We start from the raw sequence: 22,542 nt of genomic DNA, 5'->3' as shown, positions 1-22,542 counted from the left end.
TCATTGTTTACAAAGAATTCCCTTGGATATTATTCCATATCAGACTCTTTAAAGAAATAGACAATTTGACTTCAACTTGACTAAGAGTACCTGAAGCCCAAACTGTTATGGTTGTCACTATTTGGGAAAATGGTTAAAATAGTACAGAGAATAATATAGTAAAACTGCATATATGCACCCCTAAAACTAATTATCAGTAATGATAAATAATACCATAACATGCTTGTAACTTTTAAAATAAAACATTCAGAACATTATATTGTAAATAAAATCTTAGACTCTCTTAAACTCATCCTTGTGTGATATTTTGATTGTGTTCTGACAAATAAAGCTTGCTTGGAGTTAGAGGGCAGAGATAGCTACTAGCTGACCATAGAGATTGGAAGACTGTAGACAGAGAGGAGACAGGAAGTAGTAAGATGGAGCTGAGAGAATCTCAGCCCTTCTGGATGGAGGAACGGAAGAGGTAGGAAGTAACCAGAGGCTTCTCTGATCTTTCGTGTTCTTACCCTGATATTTGACTCCCAGTTTCTATTGATAAAGATTGATTAAATTAACGCTTCCCATCCTCCACTCAGTACTATTTCTGCCCCACCCCTCCAAGAAAGAAAAACAACATGAGCTCATGTGGAAACCCTACACCATGCACTTATACTTTTAACACTGGCAGAGGTTTCTCAAAGTCCTTTATAGAACATGCATTATGACTAATATGTGTTAACAAGTGGCCAGTGGAGTATATGAATTTAACTCTATAACAGAAAATCATTGTAGAACCAGATAAAATTAAAAGAACATTAAATTAGCTCTTACCATGACATACACAGAAGGAAAAGTCCTATTACTTACCCCAGCTAGGATTACATACTTTCAATAAGATAGGATCACTTTTTGGCATGAGCTTCCTGGGTGTACTCTAAGCCTTCTGCTATTAATTCTGATTACTTTGAGCAATGAGAGCTGTTCAGACTCCTGCATCTGGTGGAACTCCTGCAGAGTTATCAATATTTAAGAAGGTAAGTACTGAGAAATTGCAGGGGTTTTCTAAAGCATATGAACATTTGGCAACCAACTACATAATTTGTAATACCTAGATTTTACAAATAGTGAAGTAAAAGAAGAAAAGAATCATATAAATGGATTACTTTCGTTGTTGGCAAAACTGGGCACTTTCTTCACTGTTACTAACAATAAAGAAGGTTAAGAATGACTCCCATAGCAAACATGAGTGGAGGCCTAACACAGAAAGTAGCCATTGTGCCAACGATACAATCTTACCAAGCAACACTAATCTATCATGGGCCAAAAACCACTCTCTAGACATGGAATTGATAGGGAAGGAGGAAAACAAAGAAAACGCTGGCCACTGAAGTTAGCAAGAGGTGTGCACATATGTCAAAAGCAAAGAAAGACATGCTAACTCAGACAAAGGAAACCTCACAGATCCCAATTCAAAACAAAAAAAACAAAAACAAAAACAAAAAAAAAAAAAACAAAAAAAAACCTCCAGGCAGCTAAGGGACGCTAAGACTAGGAAAAGTGGTCTTCCCCAGGGAGGAGTCCTCTAATTGGTTATCTAACACCAAGTGGATGGCACTGAAATCAAGGGCATGCAAGCAGCACTGAATGGACTCAGTAGCTGTTGGTGTGTATGTGTGTCTGTGTGTCTCTGTATGTATGTCTGTGCCTGTGTATGTGTATGTGTGTGTAACAATAGCAAAGAGGAGGAAGCTATGAGTTTGAGAGGGAGAGAGAATGGGATGAGCAAGAGATGGGAAGAGCTTGAAGAAAGAAAGAAAATAGGGAAAGGAAGGAAATGATTTGATTTGATTTTAGTAACATGTTTTTAAAGCTGGGTGGATGTACAGAAGCCATGAAAACAGTTCTGAGCCCCCAAAAGAAAATGTAGAATGAGCCCTTTATTCATCATTAAGAATATATTGCTTTACACCACAGTTTAAACATAGTATTTAAGTGTGCTTTACCTTAAGATCACTGGCATTAAAGAAAGTTACTCTAAAAAACTTTCTCCCTAGTGAAACTAGCTAATGCATAAGAGTTGAAGTCATTTTATGTTGACAAATACACTAAGAATGGTCACGAAAGAAAACAAATTGCAGATCCAAGAAAAAAATTAACAAAATAGTCTAAGAAATTGAAATAAACCAAGAGGGTGCCCTCCTGTCCTACTGTTCCCATTAAACAATAATGTCTGTGGAGAGCTGAGTCTCAGGAGAAAGCATTCCCAAACTCTCCTAGTGGGAATGAGCAAATTAATACAACCTGTGTGGCTCTTAACAGGGAACTATCTGCCAAGAACTGCTTGTACCACTGACCTAATAATTATACAACCAAAAATGACCCTGAAACAAAACTCAACTAAAATTTTGCATATAAAGATATTTACTGTGAAGTTGTGCTAAAGAGAACATGAAAAAAAGAGAAAGGTTAAAACACAGAGCATCCAGTGGGACGGCCATTACTGTACAATGGTGCTCTGCAATCAGACAGCAAATAGACATTAAAAATCCTGGTTCCCAACTCACTTGGGCTCATAGAGCTCACAGAGACTGAACAGGGACTGGGACTTCATAGGACTGACCTATGCCTTCTGCATATATGCTACAGTTGTGAACTTGGTTTTCATGTTGAGACTCCTAACAGTGAGAACAGAAGCTGTCTCTGACTGTGTTGCCTGCTTTTGGGACCTATTCTTCTTACCAGCTTGCCTCTTCCAGCCTTAACAGAAGAGGAAGTACGTAGTCTCACAGCAACTTGATACACCATGGCTAGCTGATATCCACGGGAGAAGGTATGGATGGGATGCGGGGGTTGGGGGGAGGCAGAGGATTGGAAAGCGGGGAAGGAGGAAAAACTTTGTTTGGGATGTAAAAACAAAAAAAGAAGAAGAAAGAAAGAAAGAAAAAAATCTGGTTCCAAAGAACAATTAATGCAAAGCAGGGTAAAGCATGAGCTCCAGTTTTGCAATAAATGTTACATATTTTCTGGGTGTGCCCACAAGATTACCAGAATGTAAATTTAGAGGCACAGGAATGAGAGGGATAATAAGGGAATAAATATATCAAAGTATATTTACTCTCCAAAGTTTACTGCCAATTTGTATTCTTTTAAACTTTCATTCTCCTATCTTTTATGAATTCTCAATAATGAATTTATATTAATAAATAAACAGAAGGAAATATAAATATATATACTTAATAAAGAAACATAAAGATCACCTTCGAAGAGAGCAGACTAACAAGCTGACAACATGGAATTTAACATCCTACATCCTCAGAACTCTCTTTCCCTTGGTATCTGCTTCCTTTTCCTGCTTGACAACTTCCTGACCTCATCCCTCGTTCCTGGAACCTTCCCAGGCCAGACCATTTCATTCATTTCCACCGAGTGATGAGCCTGGACCACGGGGCTGCCTGCATTCCACTGCAGCCACAGAACCACTCACCCTGAGCTGTGAGCTAAAGGAAACTTCATGCTGCATATTCTCTTTCTAGTTTTGCTGAGGGGCAGTTATTTTAAAAACTGACTTACAACCCAAATGCCAGAATGAACATGTATATCAATGTACTGTGTGAAAACATGTACTGACATGGCTTCTTGCGATCAAATGCTGCTCTGGAGAACAAACTGAGAACGGTTCATGAGTGACAGACACATGGCCAGTACTGCAATTTAATTCTCACAGAACCATCAAGATGGATGCTTCTTCGCGACAGAGTAGATAAACACCCGTGCGGGCCCAGGGAAAGTTCTCGTCGTTGTTTTAAAAAGGCAAAGGAAGAAAAATTAAGTGGAATGAGAAATCCATTCTCACCCTTACAAGAAATTTCATCATATCACACGATGGCAGCAAGAAGGAACTGTCAAACGTGAAGAACAGCTTAAGGAAACTGAGTCACCAAAATTCTAGCTGAGGGTGAGAAAAGCACTTCCTTCTGCTGGAGGAAAAACAGAACTACCTGTCTGCACCACACCACCACCTCCCTGGGCAACAAAATTTCTCTCCAACAAGAAAATACTATTTGCTTTTCAGACCTGAGCATGTCCAAGGCTCGAGAGGGGACAGAGATGGGTGACCTTGGGTAAAAGTCTATAAAATTGTAGAGAAAACTGTGTTTGAATAGCAGCTGGCACAGTTCTTAGAATAGTTTATTTAGCTGCTCCCAACACAACGATACTTAAAGATATAAATATTGTTGTTTCTACCTTAATGAACCTTATAAAGAAGACATACAACCACTAGAGCAAGCAATGAACCCTCATCAATTCATGCCATCTAAACAAATGTCCATAAGCAGCCCTGGACACTGGGACCAGAGAGAGAAGACTGCATTCAAGCCTTGTAAAAAGAGGACTGAAGCGAACCTTTATAAACTCCAGTCCACCCCTTTTGTTATTTGACCTAAAGAGCCATCAGATGGTCTTCATTGTAATGAGGCACATTTGTATGTATGAGAGCTGTGATTTATTGATTCTCAAATCTCTTTTCCTCAGAGTCAGTTTAAAACAATTAGGATTTGCAAGCTGTTCCATAAAAGATAAGCACCCAGCATCAGGGATGATATTTCACAAAGCCTGACTAGTGCGTCTAAGTGGTGATTGGCTCTAGAGCCTCCATGTGCCTCAGCTGTCCCTATCCAGGGCAACTGACCTCAAAGATGTTCAAGGTAATGACACTGATATTGAGAAGGGAAATGTGTTTTAAACTTAATCATGAACCAAATTCAATTTTCATAATGTATTTCTCCCTGTTTCAACAGCCGTACAACTTGGGGTGCAGCTCACCCTGCAGGTGAAGGTCACCAAGTCAGCAAAGGTGACCATGTACAAACAACTGTCAGTTGTTCCTTTTTTCCCTACATCAGTGTTTTTCTGTAATTTCACTCAAACCCTTCCAGTAAATTTACCCAAGATGAAAATCAACAGTCAGTCCATCCACCAGTTTCTGCATGTGCAGGAAACAAGGTACACCATAAGCCTCGAACCAGAGGACTCAAAACAGACTCACTCATTCATCCTTGACTGAATCGTTCCTACATTACAAATGAAAGGTAGCCCAAGAATGGCCATCTGCACTTGTCCTCACAGCATCAGGAGAAAGACAGGAGGGTCCAAAGCTCAAGGCCAGTCTAACTGGCCTCAGCAAGACTCTGTCTCAAAACACTGAGGGCTGGAGATGTGACTCAGTGGTAGAGCAATTGCCTAACATGCACAAAGTCCTAGGTTCAAACCCCAGCACTGTGTGTGTGTGTGTGTGTGTGTGTGTGTGAGAGAGAGAGAGAGAGAGAGAGAGAGAGAGAGAGAGAGAGAGAGAGAGAGAGAGAGAGAGAGATCAAAGATGAAAGTAAGTAGGTCACAGTTCTTGGTGAGAAAGACTAACAAGAATATTCCATTAGAGAGATAAGCAGCAAGACAACAATCAAGGAGTCAGACCAGAATCCTTCACTCAGCATGGAAGATGAGAAGTCTGACACACAGCTAATGCAAGGAGATGTCTCAGAGAAACTAACAAGGGTCCACACCCACAGAGCTCTCTGCCTTGGACCAGGGCAGCTCTGCTGTCACCTAATCTGCATGCTGTGGCTTCGCAGCCTATGGATGGATTGTTTTTTTAAGAATTCTAATATGGAGGCTGGAGAAGTGGCTCAGCAATTAAGAGCACTTACTGCTCTTGCAGAGAACTTGAGTTTGGTTCCCATAAACTACGTCAAGTAGCTCACAAGACCACCTCCATGTAACTGGATGCCTCTGGCCTCCACAGGAATCTGCATTCGTGTGCACATACCCAGACACTGACACGCACATACATACACATAATTAAATAATTTTTAAATCATTTTTTAAAAGAATTCTAATACTGTTAAAAGTAAAAGCAAGTATTTGAACACCAATACTAGAAGGGGGTTAAAAAGAATCTTGAGGAATAACATAATAACAAGCATATGCACTGAGAAATTTCCAGAGAGGCTACCACAGACTCTTAAGTAAGCCCCTACGGCAATGGCAGAGGAGATGAACTAAATGAGCCACCAGCTAAACATAGGCAAAACTGAGTTCTGGGTTCTGTTGTTTGGCTGGATAATGGATAATACAGACAACAAAAAACTTACTCAAGAGAAAGAGACTACAAAAATATGCTGCACATTGTTCGGGAGGAGAATCATTGTGTATGGTGGAAAGAAGAAACAGAGTGAAGACATCTAACGGGCACCTGGGAGCGTGCTGTGAGGAAAACTTCGAGAGTGGTCAGTATGGACGAAGTTGAGAACACTAAACAAAAAATACAGTAAGAAAAGAAAGAGAACAGTAGGGAATCCTGGAAGGACTTCAACATACCAAAGGGAGAGAGAAGGGACTAGTGAATGAGACAGAAGAAAGGAGAAACTAAGGAGAAACTCAGAGATGTGATAACCCAATTATAAAAAGCAAACTTTAAAAGAAGTGAGAAAAAGAATATTCGTAAATTTTGCAATTACTTTACTGTCTCAGCTCAGATAAACCCTTTATTGCCTACTCCTTGAAAATCAAGCTTGAAATATTTCCACTGTAGCTGGCACAGTGAAAACAGCATCACGGACTGGGCAGTGGGCACTAGAGGAAGGGTCCCTGTGTTTTCCATGCCATAATCTTGCGGAAGGGATACCCAGTGACATCCATTCCCACTGTGGTTAGTAGCACTCTCCCTGCTCAGACTCCATGTGTCTCGTGGGTTCATTTCATCTGCAGTCAGTGCCCCCACTTCAACCCACAGCACACCAGAAAAGACTTTCCTGCCGTTGAAAAAGGTGTCAGCCCCCCACCTCCAGACTCATCCCACCCTATCCAAGAGCAGTACTTCTTCCAGACTCATCCCATCTCCCCCAAGAGTGGTGCTCCTTATGTGAAGTCAAAACAGGAGTCACACTGCTGTTAAGAAGCCACACTGTTATACATTACTAACAAGTCTCCACACCTTAAACCATGTTTTACAACCTACGCTGAACTGTGACCCCATGATGTATTCCCAACCTTTTCTGCCTTGCTAGACTCCTAAATCTGTAATATATGATTACCCTTCCGCCTTATGAAAATGTGTCTTCCCGGACACTTTGGTGACTGCCCTTCAACGTACCTACCCCACAGGCAACCTTGAGCCCTGAGTCCCACTCTCTGGCCAGGTGCTGACAGTCAGTTATCTTGACAGATGTTTTCTAGCAACCTTAATCCTTCCCCAAAAATGAACCTCCAAAGCCAGTGAGGGGCTACTCTCTGAAACCCCGACTAAGGGGGAAGCAGTCATCTGACCAGTCTCTGTGCACTTTAGTCAGACAGGACTGGAAACAGTTTTTTTTCTCAAGTGCTAACACTTACTGTTCAGTGACTATGGATCAACTGTAGCCTAGGATACCCACAGTCTCTCTACCATCCAATGATGCATCCACATCTTCGCCAACAAGTTGTGGATCTCAATCCTTCAAGTATATGCCTTCCTCAACTAGTGTCTCTACTATGGTACTTGCGGACCACAGCAACTTGGGGAGGAAAGGATTTATTTGGCTTACATATCTGGAATCACAGTCCAATGAAGGAAGGCAAGGCAGGAACTCAAACCAGGCAGGAACCTGGAGGCAGGAGCTGATATAGAGGCCATGGAGAGTTGCTGTTTACTGGCTTGCTCCTCATGACTTGTTCAGGCTGCTTTCTTATAGAACCCAAGACCACCAGTCCAGGGTTGGCACCACCTACAATGGACTAGGCCCTCCACTATCAATCACTAATTAAGAAAATGACCTACAGGCCTGCCTACAGCCTGATCTTGTGGAGGTATTTTCTCAGTTGAGGTGCTCCCCACCCCACCCCCAGTGACTCTAGCTTGTGTCAGGTTGACAGAAAACTAGCCAGCATAAACTATAAAGTATTTTCAATCTTGTGAACCCTAGTCTCTGGCACACTTAGTATACCCTGCAACTGTAGCAAAAGAACCTGACAATGTAAGAGAATGGGCCAATATGGTATGGCCTGTGGCTGGGTGGAATTTGGCCTGTGGAACACAGCTTGCCAGCCCTTGATGCTAGACTGTCCCTATTGAACTTACTGTGGGGTAGCTGCTGCTCTGGTTTAGAGGGAAAACTGAACTGTGATACACCAATGCAACAGAGAGCCAAGTAGGAAAGTACCCCTGGGCTTGTCGGTGAGCATTTTAAAAAACAGTCTCAGCAAAGCAATGAAGGTCCTGCAATGAAGGAGAGGCAAAGGAGAGAGGCAGTCACATGTGAGCTTTTTTTCTTCTTCTTTGGATACTACCTGGAAAGGATGCTTTCTCAAGGGATAAAGAAGCCTCAGTTTGAAACATATTTGGTATACAAATACAAGGCAGGCCCAAGACAGAAGAAGTAAAACTGAGGGTGGTGACCCATGACTATACCCCCAGCACTTCACTGCAAGTTCAAGACCAGCCTGGGCTACATAGTAAAACCCTGTCTCAACCAAAACTAAGAAAGAGGCGGGGAAGGGAGGACAAGAACCCACCTACTGGTTAGTCACACAGGCAAGCCACTCACTGTTTAGAGTAATGCCACCCGAGGACTTGCAGTGGCATCTTGGCCACCCGCTCTGAAGTTAGTTTCCAGCCTTGAAGAATGGTCTTCATTCTCCAGCTACTTAAATTACAGCCCCAGACAACCCAGTAAACTGACATAGCCATGTCTAAGGGTAAGGAAGAAATAACTATGTTTTTGCCTAAGAACTCAAAGATAAAAATTTGTTGAGTAGGTTTTAAGATTAAAGGTCAACATGAAATAGCCTTTAAAATGGATTCCAAACAGAGAAAGACTGGATTTAATAATCAGAATGCATGACTACAAGTAAGATAGCCAGAGGTGCAGAAAGAACCACCGTTCACAGAGCAGGTGCCCGTATGCCAACACTGCAGGGCGAAATTTGTAACCAGAGAGCAGAGAGCAATCTTGTTGACCCCCTATTCCCTGCTCCTGATCAGTATCTGCCATACTCATTATTTCTATCTTAAGGAGTCCATTCCCTTTTCCTGGTTTATCATGTGTGTTTTTGCGTGTTGATGTTTTGCAGGCATAGGTATCATGTGTGCAGTGCTCGTGGAGGGCAGAAGAGGGCATAGGACCTCCTGGAACTGGAGTTCAGTCAACTGTGAGCCACCAGGTGGGTACTGGGAAATGAACCTGAGTCCTCTGGAAGAGCAGTCAGTGCTGCTAACCCCTGAGGCATCTCTCCAGGCCCCAAGAATTCCCTATCACTCTCCAAAGCAAATACCACAGCAACCCAGCTGTGGTTCAGATATAAAGTGTGCCTATCCCTAAAAAGTCATCATTAAGGGCTGGTCCCAGTTGGCTTTGGGGTGGTTCTAGACACTGCAGGAGCTACAGCCTATCTAGAGAAAACAGGTCACTAACTGAACGGCCTTGAGGGCTATGTCTGTCCCAGCTCCATCCCTGCTTCCTGACATCAGTGAGGTGACCATCTCTGTTCACCAAACCCTGCCACCATGATGCCCTGAAACCATCAGCCAAAAGGCAGAAAAGTTCCAGAGAAATGGCAATGGCTACTACTAAACCTGAGATGAATGTTGATTGTGTTGAGCCCAAAATTATATTTTTTTAATGTGCATTGGTGTTTTGACAAGGGTGTTAGGTCCCCTGGAACTGGAATTACAGACAGCTCTGAGCTGCCATGTGGGTGCTAGGAACTGAACCCAGGTCCTCTGAAAGAGCAGTCAGTGCTCTTAACCACAAAGTCATCTCTCCAGTCACCGTCAAAAATTGTATTTACTACCTGATAAAACAGGTAAGACAATCATTCCCAAACTAACAGATCAGAATTAAACCCTCTGAGAAGACAGGAAACAACTACTATGTGTCCACAGTGGCCCAGATTGGTTGAAGAAGAGATTGGCACAGACAGCAACTGGACCCCTGAGTTTCTGGCATCATTTTGTTTAATTCAGACAATGGGATTTGGAGGAATGAGGAACAAACCCAAATGACAAAGGTCTCTCTGGAATAACTGTTAGTTTAAAACGCGGATCTGAAAATAAGAGACTTCACTTGAAAATTCCAATGTCCAATTTTCTGGAAAAAAAAATCAAAAGCTCCGCCAATGGTGAGGACTGATTTTCCACAGGAGCATGGATGTGCACGGCAGGCCTCAGGCAGACCTGCACCTTCCTGTCTGCCCCAATCTCTACCACAGCGGCCGCAGTGAGTCACTTCACGGCCTCCACTGAACTGAGTCTGTGTAATCTTACTAAGAATTAAATTCTTTTTAAAAAGGACAAAGCTTCAGAGCCCAACTGACCAGGTGAAAATTGAGCGGCCCAGCTGTGAAGAACGAATCAGTAGAGATGTCTGGGTGCTAGTTTTCACATGGACCAGAAGGAAGGCATGGTAGTACTGGTCTCCATGGTGGGCAGAACAGTAAGACCAACACTGGCAAACATTCAAAGCATCCACGCCTGCAGACTGTGGACTCCTATCTTGCCATCAGCAGGATCTAACTGTAGTGGCCTAAGAAAACTGGGATTGTTCCTTGGACCTTGCTCTCCCACGACTCCCCTATCGCTTCCCCTTACTTCCTGAAACTCTTACTAAGCTAGAAAGTGGAGGATATAGGACACATAAACATCCCGGGTCTTCCAGCCTAGAGCGACAAACCAGCCATCTGCTCCTGAACAACTGAACAAGTCTAGCCACGCTAAGCAGACAGCTTAGGTAACCGCTGTAGAGGACAGAGCATTTACTGTTGTATGTCTCCAAGGATCTGCTGGTTATACAGCTAAGGCTGTTGTGTAACAATTGACTTGATTTGGTTTGGAAAGAGTTATTTGCTGAATTTGCCTCTCAACCCAACTTTCCTTGAGAAAACAGATTGGCTTCAGACTGCAGATATATACATAACACCCTTCCAAAGACAGAAGGAAAAAGGATGCTCTCATATCAAGATACACACACACACACTTAAGCAGGTAGTGAAGCACTTGACAGCCTATTGAATTTTAAGAGGGGAAAGCAATTATAAAAGTATAATAATTTCATGGCTTTGCAAAAAAATAAAAACAAAAAATGCTATTTCTCCACATCACGAAGCACACTTCACTTCTTTTGAATTTTAAAAGGAAACAGAAACTACTTGATTTCTGAGTGAAGAAAAACTGCAAGAAAGGAAATCATCTAGTGCCACTGTGCACACCTGCTCGAGAGCCTAGAAAGGAAATCATCTCCTAGTGCCACTGACCTTTAGTTCACACCCTGCTTTAGAAAGAATTCTCATTAGCATTTTCTCATGATTTCTATTGCAATCCTGTAAAGACGATATAATTACAACCTTACTTAGGCTGTAAAGGGAGATGGCAGTTTGAGTAAAGTTCTAACCCACAATTACTTTGTTTAAAAAAATTACAATAACAAAATTGGAGTACTTGTACTTCTCTAAGCCGTTACAACAGCTTGCTTCTTCCCTCTGCCTCCGTGACGTAGTCACGTGAATCAGCCCTCACACAGGCCGCGGAGCAGCCGATTGTCCTCTGTCCCCACTTCAATCTACTCGTCGCTTCCGACACAGCTACAGACAATCTCACGAACTCTTCTGTCTACAGACGGAGGTAATCTTTCCTCTAGCAGCTCTGAAATCGTAGGGCTGCATCCCTGAAGTGACACCTCCCCATGGAGTCTGACTATTTGCACCAGGAATTCTTTTGCAGTTTCTCCAACACATGCACTCATCTCACCAACATGCCTAAGCCTGTATCAGTCTAGAACATTCTCTTCCTCTGACCTTTTCCAAAGGCCCAACCATGTTCCTGACCATCCATCCTTGACTCCTATTTCTTGGTCAGTTCAGAAGAAGCATCCTTTAGTACCCTCCCTTCTCTGCCCCACCCCAGCTCTGGGCCCATTGCTTCTGCTACACTCCTTTGACAGATACTACCTCAACCTAGCCTAGACAGTTCTCACCGGCTATTTACTGTCTATCTACAAAGGCTCTACTCTCCACAAAGACTGCTCCACTCATGGTTTGCTATGCTTTCTGTATGTTTTGTCCCCACAAAAGTTCATCTGCAGGAAGTTGGAACTCTAAGATTGGCAATCTATAGGCAGCGGAATCCTTACGTCGGTGGTTCTCAACCTTCCTAATGCTGCATTCCTAAAATACGGTTCTTCGGGTTGTGGTGACCCCCAACCGTAAAATTATTTCATTGCTACTTCATAATTGTAATTTTGCTACTGTTATAATGGTAATGTAAATATGTGACATGCAAGATATCTGATTTGGGACGCCCACAGGGACTGTGACACACAGGTTGAAAAACAAGGCTCTACATGATGTGAACTAGGGAACAGACACTGAAGGGCACCCTCAAACGTGGGGATGGTTAATCTCCAACTCCCATGAGGTTAGGTGTTGTGCAACTGGACTTCACATCTGAAAAGCAGATTCTGAAGAAGACAGCTTGGCTTTACCAGCTGGCTCTCCTGCTCCCTCTCTCATGGCAAGACCTTCCCTGACCCACTCATGCGTATCTGCCCACCATGATGTCCTGAGACATTAGTGCTTCCGGGACTAGGGAACAGCACACAGGACTATGCTGCTAGGACCCTGTGACAACTGGAATTACGAACCATATAAACCTATTTCTTTTATTAATCACTCAGCTCAAATATTCTCTTTGAAAAATACAGAATGGATTCAGATATAGTTGGAGCCCAGCACTCAGCAGTTTCTGGCATGTACTGGACTAGTATCAAATTAATTTGCAACTAGACTTTTCTTAAAAGTACAGAGCTTTACAAATAGTAAGTACTACTTAAGCAATTATTAAATGGAGAACTTTCATTAACAGTGGGTCAAATTATTTGAAGTCTTAAAACAATATTGATTGAGCTGCATATTATTAATATGAATACCATTAATACTAATGTCTACAATATGGTAAGCAAGGCAACATTTCAAATCAATGTACCACATACTAAAACTTACTAGTAACTGGATCAAACTTAAGTCTACTCAGTTATTTGTGACATCATTTGAAATTTATAATTGTCATTTACAGCTACTTATAGTCTTCAATTCCCTGTACTATTCAAGCTCTACACTCCAAATTCCATGGTCTCTTCATCAGCTGAGTTCACCATCCAGAAAGTTTCAACACACCAATAGCTGCTCATGAACAAACCCATTTTGAGCATTTGAAAGCCTTCATCTGCCAACCATTAAGTTTTTCCTTTTCTCCTCAATCTATAGAATTGACTATCCATCCTTTAAAATAAAAATCAGAATCCACTTCTTCCACAATGTTGCTCTTCATTCTAAAGAGCCTAGCTCTAGCTCAGCTTTAATTCACATGCCCATTCATGCGTGAGCTTGCTCATTCCAAGCACTCATTCATTCACTCAGGAGCACTGGTTCATGGCAACCCTGTGCACACAGCATTCTAAACATCCAAATGGATTCATGTAACCACAAATGCTGCCTTCTCCAAAATCCTCCAGTCATTTAGCAGAATACAGATTTATGATAAGGGTTATATTAATTGTAGAAAGATGAATATTAATAAATGCTTACTAAGTCTCTTGAAGTTATTCCTAAATATCATAACAAGACACCAGAAGCAAAGGAAAAACTCAGAATATTTGCATTCCATGGGAACTGGGGGATTAATTAGATCTTTAAAAAGCACACAAAAGTAATAACACTCCAGTAGTAAATGTCACAAAGGATACATAAACAGGCAATCCACAGAATACAAATGCCCCTAACAAATACATAAATATACTTCATCTCACTGGAGAATTGCAAATTGAAGCAATAAAATGGTATACTTGTTTATCTGTTTTAGACAGATGAGCAAAGCTCTCACCCTCAAGCTGACAAGGGCATTCGTGTACAAGTATTAGTTATTAAGCCTGAAAGGATGGCTCAGCAGATAAAAACACTTGTCTAAGCAAGTCTGACCTACTGAGTTCAATCCCGAGAGTTCACAATGGAAGCAAAGAATCAACTCCAAAGTTCTCCTCTGATTTCTACACACAGATAGCATGTCCCAATGGTTACACACAACAGTAAATAAATAGAAATTTATTATCTATAAAATGAAGAACAGTTTTTCTAGATAATAACTTGGCAAACAAAGTAAAAATACATGCTTTGACTCAGAAATTCTGCTTCTATGATTACTGTCTGAAGGAAACAAGGGGTGTGTGTGTATGCATGTGTGTGTGTATGTGTGTGTACATGTGTGTATACAACTTCTATGTAGGATATATGTATAAGAATCTCATTTAAGAATTATAAGAAATCCCTTGATAAGGAATACATTGAAAGCATCTAATAAGTAGGCCACAAAGGTAGCAGTTAAAGAGGTAAGACCCAAGATAGCGGAACACACCTAAAACCGAGCACTCAGGAGGCCGAGGCAGGGATCCTTGGTTCCAGGAAAGACTAAGCTGTATTCCAAACCTTATCTCAAAAGGAGAATGAGACAGTGGACACTATTTGTGTGACCACTTAACAATACATTGTTACATAGGCAAACAGGCGATGAAGATTATGACTATATTCAAATCTGCCTAAGGAGCCCCCTAACATAGTGAAGACGCAATACTGAATGCGCTCTAAGCTGTCTTTCTGGTAGTTTCAGCTGTGTCAATTTGTGCTGGTGAGAATTCCCAGAATACACTAACCTACTAGGCTCATGTCTTTCTAACTCTAAAATCTTTAATTCTAAGAATTTTGTATATCGGAAGTCTTGAGTGGAAATTTATCACAAAGCCTTAAAATTCCTCTGTGTGTCTGTGCCTTTTCACCATCAAAATACAATGAAAGGCATTTTTTCCAAAGTTCAGAATTTTGAATATATTACAAAAATTCAGCTTTAACACTAAATCTTTGATAACCAATGATAATTTATGTTGAACATACTCAATTTATGGAAATCACGAATTACAACTATTTACTTCAATAGGCTATTGTTTTTTTTAAAAAAAAAAAAAAGTAGGATCCTTTAAACATTTAAAGAGATCAATCCTAAACTGTTGCAGTCAAGTGCACTAGCGAACAATTATAAACAGCCATGAGGCCCTGGACAGGGGCAGGACTGGGAATCTGGAGTCAGAAGATCTGGAAATAAAGATCACTCTTTTGGCTCAAAAATTTCCAAGCAAATAGTCCATCCGTGCCTCTGACATGGCTCTAATAAACGCAGATAAGCATGAAAAACAACTGAATGTAAAGCCTGGGAAAGGGACCTCAAGTAGTATCTGGACTAGAATGGGTTCCCAAACATCTGTCTAGTGGACACCGCCACTAATCTGTTCATCTGAATGTCTCTAATGTGTGCACAGCTACCCTGTTTCAACTTTATACTAATAGTAAAAAGGACCTTCTTGTCCCCCCAATCCTCCTGTTAGCACACCCTTTTCCACTGTGAATATACAACGATGTAAAAGATGTCCTCAGATGCTAAACTCACAGAGAAAGCATACTTACACCGTACACTCCCAGAACTCTGGGCTGCTGTCCTTTGAGCTCAGTGCTCGTCTTAGGCACAGATGCCTGCCTCCTATCATTTCTTCATGAGATTCCGGGCAAAAGGTCCAGTCCAGTAGATGATTTTCTGGGTTGCCTCTACACTTCCCCCAAAACACCTACAAGCAAATGAAACAGGTAGTAAACAGAACTATAACTTGAAATTGTTCTAATGAAAATTATTTCATCCTCCTTATGCATAAGTTAGAGAATCCCATGGAACAGTAAAAATAGGCTCCTACGGTCACCCAAAAGCCCATATGATATCCAAATGCCCAGCCTAAAAATTCCTTATAAGTGGCATTTTCTGCCCAAGCCTAGTCATCATTAAACACTGAACTTGCTAGATCACGCTAGGGGGATGAATTATATCCCAAGTCGAGACAAAAGTACAGAAAAAGTATATCAACTGGGAGACTAAACTGAGCGATAAAATTAACATATTTTTCTGAAATTGCTGGCTCATTTGTAAGTGTAGGCCACCCTCCACCTCTTTAAAGACATATTATATATGGCTGATCAGTCTGCACAATGGCAAAACAAATAAACCAAAGTATTATATATTTGGTTGAAGAGAAGTGCAGTGGGCAGAAGTGTTTTCAACACTTTATAACTCCTCCTAAAACTGTACGAATCCACCGGAAAATCATCTAAGAAAGCCGTGTGGGGGCACACCAATAAGCCCAGGCAAGCAGTGGTAATACACACTTGTCTAACACAGTAGCAAGCTTTACCACATGATGAGCCCTAGGCACAAGGCAATTTCTCAATGCCCGTGGTTCTCAACCTTCCTAATGCTGCAAGCCTTTAATACAGCTCCTCGTGCTGGGCTGACCCCCCCCCCAACCATAAAATTAGTTTTATTGCTACTTCATAACAATAATTTTGCTACTGTTAGGAATCGTAATCTAAAATCTGTGTGTTCCGGTGTCTCAGGCAACCCCTGTGAAAGGGCCTAGTTGGGGTCACAACCCACAGGTTGGGAACCAAAGCTCTATGCCAAGCTACAGCTGTCAAAGTTCATCTTCCCTCTGTACTGTCCAGTATAGCAGTCATATGGCTATGACTCTGGAAATCAGGCCAGTTCAAATTGATACACACTATAAATATATCAATACATATCAGATTCTGAACACCCAGGACCATTTTCAAAAAAAACATAAAATATAGCCCAGGCGGTGCCACACACGTCTGATTCCAGCACTGTGGAGGCAGAGGCAGGTGGCTCTCTGTGACTCGAAGATCTGTCTGGTTCATCCAAATAATGAGTTCCAGACCAACCAGGGCTACACTGTAGGACTCTGTCTAAGGGGCGTGTGCGTGTGTGTGTGTGTGTGTGTGTGTGTGTGTGTGTGTGTGTGTGTAAGTTTTATATTTATATATTTTATGTACTGTGCCAAATAGAGATTGATCGCAGAAGTTTGCTTTTACTTTTAAAAAAGGTACTAAAAAATTAAAACCCGCCTGTACAGTTCGTATTTCTGTTAGACACAATCAGTTTTAGGAAGTGTTGAGAATTTGCTTTGTGCTAGGCAATGTGCCAAGTATTTTGCCTAATCCTGACAGGACGCTACAACATCTAGCTTTACTGAACGTTTTAACTCTATACAGGATGCAGGATGCAGCTGGAATTCAAAGTTTGGCACTTCCACGAATTAATTCCAGAATAGGGTTGCTAGCCGCTATTACCGGGTCGTCTCCTAAATTAGCATAGGAAAAAAAACCAAGTGACTCGGGGCAGTCAACTAACTGTCAGGTAGCTAAAGCCTCTAGGAGCAGAGAGGGAGGCGAGCTGCTTGCTCCAAAGACAGGACTGAGCACGTTCAGAGTGAGACGGCCAGAACCTGACCGTGGACGACCTGTTGAGGGGTGCAAACACGCCACCGCCCCCACCTCGCCAAACACTGCACCGACACACCCGGCCCCACTCCACATACCACCTGAAGCTCTGCAGTCTCCACCCTGAGACAAGGGGAAGTGGGATATAAATGTTTCTGCAGGGGGAAGTGAGATAAAGGACAGGGGGCAGATGGGGCAGGTACCTTAGACCCAAGGTGACTCCAGGTTCTTAACGCCGGATCATTGCCGAGGTCCCACCCGGCTCCCCCGGCTACCAGCTACCCCGAAGGTGCAACTGACGCAACGCTGCGGCGCAACCGACTCTGCTCACCCCGGACTCGCAGCTATGGCAACTTGAACTAGCCGCCCAGGCGCGGCTAGAGCACAGGACGCGCCGCCGCCGCTTGGCCCTATGGGAGCTGTAGTTCATCCCGCGCCCAGAGAAGAGAGAGACCAGCGACGATGACAGTAGATAAACTACAAGTCCCAGCATGCTCTGCGTCTGGTCTCTAGGTTCCTTTCCCGGAAGAAGCTGGATAAGCGGTCTTTACGGATCCAGGGCCCTGCCTTCTCGCCAAGCTCTAAAACTGTTTGTTTGGTTTTTTTTTTTAAAGGGCGAGTAACCTGTGAAGACACAAACTTCTGTAAGAAACTGAATTCAAATGCTACCTTGGCAGTTGAGTGTGGTTTTACTCATTAGGAAACATCAAAGGGTTCATAATAGTCAGCAGTGAGATGTAAAAATCGCTTTAATGTCTTGTTTTAAAGGCTTTGGACTGAAGGGGAATAAAGAAGTTTATCAAGTGAAACGCTCTCTGCCTGCAGTGGCTCGGCTAAGCTCTTACAGCTCTTGATTGGCAAACTACAAATCCAGTGTGAAGCGGTCTGTTCATTACTACTGTGTAACGTCCTCACTACAACGTAAAAGAAGTATTTTCAACGTGGGGGGAAAAAGGCAGTTTCAGCCAAAATGAGAAGATTAAAACCTTGAGGAAGGAGCTTTGGAAAAACTAAGAAGTGAAAATCCATTAGGTCTGTCAAAAGTCTGTCTTTTCCTTCTACTCTGCCAAATAAAGGACCTCACCCTCCCCAAAGCTACAATCAAAATTTACATGACTTATGGAAGTTTTCTTTAAAATCTAAAAAAATAAATAAATAAAATGAAAGCTATCAGTGGTTCTCAACCTGTGGGTCACAACCATGGGAAAACATATTTCTGATGGTCCTAGCAATCTAAACACCACTCAGTAGCAAAATTACAGCTATGAAGTAGCAACGAAAATTGATTGATGGTTGGGTTTTTTTGTTTTGTTTTGTTTTTGTTTTTGTTTTATCGAGACAGGGTTTCTCCGTAGCTTTGGAACCTGCCCTGAACTCGCTGTGTAGACCAGGCTGGCCTCAAACTCACAGAGATCCACCTGACTCTGCATCCCGAGTGCTGGATTATTAAAGGCATGTGCCACCACCACTAGGGGTTTCTAAGACCATTGAAACTGCTGTATATTCTAGTGACCATGACCCACAGGTTGAGAACTAGCTACTAGATTGTCTTATGATACAGGCTATCTATTCTGACCACTCTGTACAGGATAATACATTCCCCACCTAATCTCTCCCTTGGGCCTGGAAACAAAAGTCCTGACCTTTTAAAGCATCTCCTCCTTCCAAATTACCACCCTGCTCATACAAAGACTTTTCCTAACCAGTTTGAACATAAATTATTCTAAAGACTTACCTACATATCTGCATCAACAGTTGTACCTCTAGAATAAACTCCACCTGACACAGAGAGAAACATAATTCAGAACAGCCATACAAGCAATGCTTGCAGAGGCATAATAGCTCTGTTTCTTAACAGTTGACTTTCACAAATCGATTTATTCAGATTAGCCAATATGTGTATCGAAACATTTTAGGATTTTGTCATTCTATTAGACACAAGACACAAAGATAACAAAGAGATTAAAAACAGCACAGTCCTTTTGCTCATATTGCTTAGAATCAGTGGAAGGAGATGACAATTCATTACAATGCTGCGGGGTAGACCACTATACCAGTATCTATGTAGACACATAGAAGAGAACCTTCCTTAGAAAATATAAGTGATCAACTGCCAAAAAATGTGCTGCCCAATGCTAGAGTAACTGAACTACATTAGCAAAAATTGATTGTTGATAACATTTTATACAACTGTACTTATAAGATTGTATTCAATTCTATTGAACTCATTTTAAAGAGATATTGGCTAAGTAAAGAAAAAATTCAGAAACCACAGCTGGGACCACAGAAAAAGAAATCATACTTGACTTCATTATGGTTAAAAATTGGGAGCTGGGCTTGGTGACACATGTCTTTAATTCCAGCATTCAGGAGGGAGAAACAGGAGGATATCTATGACTTTGAGGCCAGCCTGGTCTACAAAGAGAGTTCCAAAATGGCCAGGGCTATTACACAGAGAAACCCTGTCTCAAAAAACAAAAAGACTGTATATGCATAATTGAGTTAAAAACTATTGTGATATGCCTCAGTTGACAGATGTGACTTCCTCTGTGCTTAATTTCTTCTGTCAACGATGAGAAAGAATAGTAGGTCAAGAGTAACATTGTTTTGTGAGTAAAATAAATTAACATGTAGGAAGCATCCCATGTGTTGTTCTCGTACTTAGGGTTTCTATTATTGTGAAGAGCCAGCATGATCACAGCAACTCTTATAAAGGAAAACATTTAATGGCGTGGCTTATGGTTTCAGAGATTAGTCAGTTATCATGGTGGGACATGGCAGTATGCAGGCAAACATGGTACTAGAGAAGGAACTCAGTGTTCTAGATCTTTATTTGAAGGCAACAAGAAGTGAACTAAGACACTGTGTGTGGCTTGAGCATATGTGAGACCTCAAAGCCGACCTCCACAGTGACACACTTCCTCCAACAAGACCATATTTACTCCAACAAAGCCGCACTTCCTAATAGTACAGTCCCTATGAACTTATAGGGGCCAATTACATTCAAACAACCAAAGTTGTTCATCATATGGAGCCCTAAATATATGTTAATTGATTGGAACTAAATTCAACCTGAAACCTTAGTCCCCTGAACAACAGGACTTTATTTTATTCTCAATGCGTGTATGTTTGCTTGTTTTTGTTTCTTTTTCTTATGATCATTTTCCCTTTGAAGATTTAATTAAGCTCCGCTGGTTAAAACTAGGGCCTAAACTAAGATTGCATTGGTAAAGCCCAACCGTGCAGGCTATGAGACCCACAGCACTAATTCCATATCCAGAGCCTTGAACAGTCACATCGAGTATACTTTTGAGCCATATCAAATAACCTGATAGGCTAACCAATGAAGAGGATCTGGAATGAGGGTGGCCTGAAAACACAGATATACTTGTCTCCACTCAGTCCATCCTGAATGGGTATGAACAGGAAAGGGAGGACAGAGTCCATATAAGCAGCTGTTGGGAGGCAGACAGATTGGCAGATAGATAAGTGTAGTGTGGAGCTGTGGGCTGGCTTCCCGCCACCCTGCTTTCAGCCTCCTGACTAGCTTATGCCCCCAAATAACAACACACAAATTGTATTCTTTTAAATACTGCCTGGCCCATTATTTTCAGCCTCTTACTCACATCTTGATTAACCCATGTCTAATAATCTGTGTAGCACCATGAAGTGGTGCCTTACCGTTTAGTTTCTAGCATACGTCCATCTTGGGCTGGAGCTTCATCGTGCCTGGCATCTCTCTCTGAGGAGAGGCACAGTGGTCTGCCTAACTTAGGAGAGGTGTGGCATCTTACTGATCCTTCTACCTCACTTCCTCTTCCTGTTCTGTCTACTCCACCCACCTAAGGGGCAGTCTATCAAATGGGCCAGGCAGTTTCTTTATTAGCCAATGAAATCAACTCAAACAGAAGACTCTCCCATATCATTTCCCCTTTTTCTGTTTAAACAATAAAAAGAAGGCTTTAACTTTAACATAGCAAAATTACATATAACAAAACAGTTATCAAGCAAGAATTATAGTTACAATATTTATATCTACTTTATCTTTTATCATAACTAAGGAAAACTATAACTATCTATCCATTCTTCAACTCCATCAAAGACTCCAGAAGGATATAATATTACCTAGGCGAACAAGAAGTAAGCTACTTCCAAAACTCTAGAAATCACAGAGACATCTCACTGCCTGGACAGTCACCCAAAGTTCTTTTGTACTGTTGGGGCATCCATCTTCAGCCTACAGGCCCATAGTTTCCAGCAGACATTTCCATGATCAGGAAATTTCAAAGGTAGTTCAGTCACTATCTGCTGTGTCCTTCAGAATGTCTCGCAGACTCTTTCTTGAATTAGGAACCCCAAAGAATCATCTCACATTTAGGCAAGTTCAGCAGTCCTCTCTCGTTGGGTTCTTTGTGTCCAGTTTCTGCCAACAGTCCAGGCAGTTTCTTGCCCAAGTGGCTATCAAACTCCATAAGGATCCTCTTCGATGCCCATCTTCCTCTTGAAGTAGATTGGTGCTGACAGGAGCTGATGTGTCTCATTGTCATGAAAAGCCTAAACATCTAAAATGCGATATTCTGTAGTCTTTGAAAGATATGAAGAATGCCTATGTAACTTAAATAAATCTCTATATAGCTAGAAAATCTAACTAACATAACTACAAGTTTTACTAATATTGATAACTATCCATTAACAACCTATATACATTACATTTTTAAATGAACTACACAATCACAATACATTAATCAGTATCAGAAATACATATACATATAACAAAATTGACCTTAAATTTAAATCACTAAAGCAAAATCCATATCAATGCAAATTATTCATCTCCATATCATATCCCCCTTTAAATGTAAAAAAAAAAACATTTATAAACAATATTTGGGAACATGGGTGCAGTTATTTCTCTCCAAACTGCTTCCTGCTGAATGGGGGCGCTGTTAATCAGATCTTTCTTGGTGTAACCTGTGTGCCAGGTTCATCTCAGTCATCAGTTGGCTGAAGCAATTTTCTGAAGGTGTTCACAGCAACCTTTCAGGAGGTCGTGGTTTATCATACCATATTGGGATAGAAGCAATCCATATGGTCTCATTTTCTGTAAAAACAAAAGAAGAATCTCTTTTCCAAAGTATTATATCCTTA

The 22,542-nt window shown here is 41.6% G+C and overlaps 1 protein-coding gene across 6 annotated transcripts in view; it reads right to left on the bottom strand.

Moving 5' to 3' along the window:
- The window catches only part of Cep128 (centrosomal protein 128), a 372,845-nt gene extending 355,093 nt beyond the window's left edge, over positions 1 to 17,752 (bottom strand). For 5 of the 6 annotated variants that reach the window (XM_038336959.1, XM_038336962.1, XM_038336963.1 and 2 more), the window contains exons 1-2: positions 17,598 to 17,752; positions 15,517 to 15,674 (exon numbers count right to left, since the gene is read on the bottom strand). The gene's annotated coding sequence lies outside the window, so the exon portion shown is untranslated. Of the gene's footprint in view, positions 1 to 849; positions 985 to 15,516; positions 15,675 to 17,597 lie in introns of those variants that run through there. The other variant, XM_038336960.1, reaches the window with a different exon arrangement.
- Between the last annotated feature and the right edge of the window lie 4,790 nt (positions 17,753 to 22,542).

Source organism: Arvicola amphibius, chromosome 7, assembly GCF_903992535.2.
Source record: "Arvicola amphibius chromosome 7, mArvAmp1.2, whole genome shotgun sequence".
NCBI classification, from domain to species: Eukaryota; Metazoa; Chordata; class Mammalia; order Rodentia; family Cricetidae; genus Arvicola; species Arvicola amphibius.
Note: the sequence above shows the minus strand (reverse complement) of the source record. Positions and strands in the feature narration are given on the sequence as shown.